The sequence below is a fragment of the Mobula hypostoma genome, chromosome 5, assembly GCF_963921235.1.
Source record: "Mobula hypostoma chromosome 5, sMobHyp1.1, whole genome shotgun sequence".
NCBI lineage: Eukaryota > Metazoa > Chordata > Chondrichthyes > Myliobatiformes > Myliobatidae > Mobula > Mobula hypostoma.
In genome coordinates this window covers 115,872,654-115,878,025 of record NC_086101.1, presented here as the reverse complement: position 1 = coordinate 115,878,025, position 5,372 = coordinate 115,872,654, and the positions used below count along the sequence as shown (strand labels likewise).

The following is a 5,372-nucleotide window of genomic DNA, read 5'->3' as shown; positions in this document are numbered from 1 at the left end:
TCCTCACGCTCTTGGTGGTTCGCCGCAATACCAGCATCTGTAGAATCTCTTGGGTTTCCTGTTCGGGTTTGAAGTGAATTACTGGCGTGGGCATCCTGGCACAGAGTACGAATGTTCCGAAGATTCGCTTTTTACCGCGGCAGGACCATCCGCCTCTGCATCAGTTCCTGGTTTAAGAGTGAAATTGCTTGAGGTTTATCGGGAGAGCTTGGGAATGCAGAGCGAGCAAGGGCTGTGGTGTGCGCACTTAAAAGTCAGTGAGGTGACCTCTTGACAAGCGAGCTACTGGAGCAGACTGTGACTAACTCTGTTATCTCTGCATTCCTGTTGCAAAGTGTGAGGAAGTGTGAAGCGGGAGGGAAAGACCAGCGTAAGTCCTTCTGACTCCCGGGAGGTGGGGTTGGGTGGGGAAGGGGCAGAAGGAGGGGATCGCCTCCTTCCTCTTGGAGACGGCCCCATAAGGATCTACTCACCTCCGACAAGGTGAGCCGGGGTTACAGGCCCCGCCGGACCTTCGCCGCACCGCCCATCAATCCCCCGATTTCCCGATTTAAAACAAGCCTAATGGTGGACAGTTCACGGGGAGAACGTGGAAACTCCTTACAGGCAGTGGCGGGAATTGAACCCGTTTCGTTGGTACTGTAAATCGTCGCGCTAACCACGACGCCACCGTGCCGCCCTGGAGCCGGGGTGCAAGTGTTTCGGTGAGGAGCGACTGAGCAGGGTTGATGCAGAAGGGGCTTGGCGTGACTTACAGAGAGGTGTCCGTACTGATCAGAATCAGGTTTAATAGGTCACATTTACCGAGAAATCCGCTGCTTTGTGACAGCAGTACATTTCAAAGACATTAAAAACGACTTGTTACCGTTAACCATGGTCTTTGACCATGATCGCCCACAGCATACGGCACGGATCATAATGATGATTTATTTAATGGTAACAAGTAATTTTGACCATGATTGTTCTTGGAAAATGTTTCTACAGAAGTGGTTTGCCGTTGCCTTCTTCTGGGCAGTGCGTTTACAAGACGGGTGACCCCAACCATGATCGATCTTTGAAGAGAGCCTGTCCGGTGTCCGCGGTCGCATAACCAGGACTTGTGATATGCACCCACTGCTCATACAACCATCCACCACCTGATCCCGTGGTCACATGATCCTGATGGCGGGGGGGTGGGCGCTAAGCAGGTGATACCCCTGGCTCAGTGGTGATCTGCAGGCTGGTGGAGGGAAGGAGCACCTTACACCTCCTTGACAGGGACGTATCTCCACCCTGCCACTCACATACATGAATAAGTTGTGCAGAAGAGGGATAGTGAGCTAATCAGGGTCTCAGCCTGAAATGTCAACTGTTTATTCCTCTCCGCAGATGCTGCCTGACCTGCTGAGTTCTTCCAGCATTTTGTTTGTGTTGCGCTGGATTTCCAGCGTCTGTAGTCCTTCTCAAAATAGTGAGGGAGTGATCACGGGTTCCTGGACCGTCCAGAGGGGAAGAAAATGTTGACTGTGGGTCATCAGGCTCCTGTACCTCCTTCCGGATGGGGGCAATGAGAAGAGGGCGTACTCCGGATGGTGAGATGCCGCCTTCTTGAAGAACTGGTTCCTGAAGATGGAGACAGGTACAGAGTCAATGAATCACGGTGTAAATTAAAAAAAAACAAACATAACCCTACTGAGCAGCAATTCTGTGGGCACAATCGCCCTGTTAATGAGAGAGGTCAGAGGAGAATGGCCAGACTGGTTCAAGCTGACAGGAAGGCAAAGGTAACTTAAATAACCACACGTTACAACAGTGGTGTGCAGAGGAGCATCCCTGAACGCACAGCATGTCGAACCTTGAAGTGGACGGGCTACAGCAGCAGAAGACCATGAATGAACGTCCACTCGGTGGCCACTTTATTGGATACAGGAAGTGCCTAATAAAGTGTAAAAATGGTGTTTTATGGTGTAACTATAGATGAATATAGATCAGTGGTATAGCCCTCTCATCGATGTACTTATTCAAACTTTCCCTAAATGTTATAATTGAACCTGCATGTACCACTAGTGCTGGCAGCTCATTCCACACTCTCACCACCCTCAGAGTGAAGACATTTCCCCTCATGTTCCCCTTAAACTTCTCACATTTCACCCTTAACCCGTGACCTCTAGTTCTACTCTCACCCAGCCTCTGTGGAAAAAGCCTGCTTGCATTTGTCGGATCTATACTCCTCACAATTTTGTATACCTCGATCAAATCTCTTGCTTTCCTGCACTCTAGGGAATAAAATCCTGGAGTATTCACCCTTCCCCGATAACTCAGGTAACTCCATCCGATCGATGAATTCACTGGAGTGAACTCCTCACCTCCTATCCCCCCTCCCCACCCCCCTTCAGAGGCAATAGTCTCTGTACAGACACCAATCGATTGGCTGGGAGCTGTGGGTGTGTGATGCGTATCAGTTACGGACAGGCTAAATATAGTGCCCTACGTTTCACGAGAAGCTGGGGAGGGGATTTGCTTTGGCCTTCTGGCCGGGTGCCCATATTCTTGGGATGTCGACGCCCTTACCCAGCTGCCAGTCAGGTGATTGGCATGGACGTTGCCCGCCTGCTCTCGCCTTCCTCCCGCAAGCGACGAAGGTTGAGTCGTGTCACCTGTTCACCCGCACCACAGCTCCCTCACATCACGGTACCTGCCACGATTCCCTGGACACAGAGAACACAGGGACAGGCTCTTCAGGTCACATTGTTGTACCAAATTAACACAATTAGTAATCAAAAGGCCAACTAAACAGTGCCTACACATTGCCCACATCCTTCGATTTCACATGCCTTTCTCGTGAAGGGTCCTGGCCCGAAACATTGGCTGTTTATTCCTCTCCATGGCTGCTCACCCGACCTGCTGAGTTCCTCCGGCGTTTTGTATGCTCAAGTCAAGATTTCCAGCATCCGCAGAATCTCTCGTGTCTGCCATTGGCGTGCCTAAAAGCCTCTTGGATGTCTCTGCCTACGTTTGACCGGCCTCCCTCTCCCTCTGGCTTGCTGCTCCCAGAGGAAAGTGCAGCAGTCTTTCCCACACTGCAAGGTCTGGACTCAATTTCGAAGGACGCTGCAGTTCGTGTTTTATGTGTATCTTTTTGCTTTGCTATTTTTGCGCGATTTGACTGGGGCGCTTTGGCGCAGACTGACTCTGCAGTCTGCACTCAACGAATGGCACGGCGCTATCTTGATCTGAACAGTACGAAACATCCCCAGACTGCTTCAAGGACTCTGCAGTTTGACGTTTAATTTTCTGTGTCATTTCACTCACTTTTTGCCATTTGCACAGTTTGTTCTTCTTGAACTTTGGGTCTTTGATGTTCTTCTTTGAACAGGCTCCATGATGTCTCTTTGATTTGTAGTTGTCTGTGGGGGCGGGGGGGGACGATATCAGGATTGTATACTTTGATAATAAATGTACTTTGAATCTTTGAACATCAATGGTATCTGCCTGCACCACCACCTCAGCCAGTGAATTCCAGTCACCCACCACTCTGTTGGGAAAATAACTTCTCCTGTGAACTTATCCCCTCTCACCTTCAATCCATACCCTCTGGTATTAGGTATTTTGATCCTGGGATAAAGATACTGACTGTATATCTATGCTTTGTATTATCTTTCCAATCTCTGTCAGGTCTCCCTCAATCCCTGATGCTCCAGAGAAAACTACCGAGGACTGTCCAAGCTCTTGCTGTACCTCATGTCCTTGAATCCAGGCAGGCACTTCAGACACAGCTCACAGAGCATATCTGGCGTGAAAACAGGCCCTTTGGCCCATCGAGTCCTCCCTGACTGTCAACGGCCCATTTAGACTGATCCTACACTAATTGCTACATTCCCATCCCATCAGCTCCATGTTGTGCCCTCCTCCCCCCAGTTCTACCCCTCACCCACCCACTATGGGGTAACTTACAGTGGCCCATTAACTCACCGACCCCACATGTCATAGGAATGCCGGAGGAAACCAGGAAAGCCCACAGGGTTACAAGGAGAACATGCAAACTCCACACACAAATCCAATGCTGGAAGTTGGGATCAAACATGGTCTCCCGCTCTGTGAAGGAACTGTTTTCTTTGCTCCGTAACATTACGTCAGCCATGCCTCAGTTTGCTTGTGTGTCAGTGTCCGATTTGCAGGTGGCATTTGTTAATCTTATCTTCAACATAAACCTGTTTGAACAAGTGACAGAGCAGGCTCCCATCTCTGAAGGATCAATACTGGCTGGTGAGTGAACTTTCCCTCCCACACATTCCCCAAGAAGCTCACAACCCTCATACAACTCCACTACCTAACCCTTCTCTGGATGTAATGGTGTCAAAAGTTACATAACGTGAAAATCACAATGAAATTTCCCTATCATGCACCATTTTTTAAAATTGCCTATATTTGTCATCTCAATTCATAATTCATCAGAATAACTGATGCCAAGATTAAGGAAGGCATTTTTGCTGATCCACAAATCAAACAGGTCATCAATGACAGGCAATTCAAAGAACTTCTAGTGGGACCGGAGAAAATCACATGGAAGGCATTCAAGGATGTTGCTGGAAATTTTCTCGGCAACTATAGAGCACCAAACTACATGCAGCTGGATGACAACATGCTTCAAGCACACAAAACCATGAAGTGCAACATGTCACTAAAGATTCATTTTCTGCATTCCCATTTAGACTTCTTCCCTGCAAATCTTGGTAGTGACAGTGACGAGCATGGCGAAAGGTTTCACCAGGACATTGCGGTCATGGAGAAAAGATACCAGGGCAACTGGAATCCATCAATGCTGGCTGATTGTTGTTGGACACTTAAGCGAGAAGCCTCAGACACCAAGTGCAAATGAAAATCATCAACAAAATATTTTTAGCTTAGTTGAACTATTGCAAAGCATCAACACCGTTATGCATTTATGAGGGGTGATTGATAAGTTTGTGGCCTAAGGTAGAAGGAGTCAATTTTAGAAAACCTAGCACATTTATTTTTCCACATAGTCCCCTCCTACATTTACACACTTAGTCCAGGGGTCATGGAGTATACGGATCTTGGACCTCCAGAAAGTGTCCAGAGCAGGGGTAATTGATAAAGTTTGTGGCCTAAGGTAGAAGGAAATGAGTTATACGGCTCTCGTTTCATGTAAATACAGTTCAACTCTTTGAGAGGTTATGCAGAAAGTTTGAGGTTAATAACTCATCTCCTTCTACCTTAGGCCACAAACTTATCAATCATCCCTTGTAAAAGCATTATATTCAATAAAAGTTAGTTTCTTGTTTCTCCAAATTCCTACATGACACAATTAGTCCAAATTTATATTTGTGTTCAGTTTCAAGTGATCTATCATAAACAAAAAAAATTGAGGA

The 5,372-nt window shown here is 47.6% G+C and overlaps 1 long non-coding RNA gene across 1 annotated transcript; it reads right to left on the bottom strand.

Moving 5' to 3' along the window:
• Nucleotides 1–395: 395 nt before the first annotated feature.
• LOC134346267 (uncharacterized) lies at nt 396–3,337 on the bottom strand. Its single transcript, XR_010017884.1, has 3 exons — nt 2,784–3,337; nt 2,551–2,687; nt 396–1,602 (listed from the first exon to the last, which is right to left on the bottom strand). It is a non-coding gene; the product is annotated as an uncharacterized LOC134346267 (long non-coding RNA).
• Between the last annotated feature and the right edge of the window lie 2,035 nt (nt 3,338–5,372).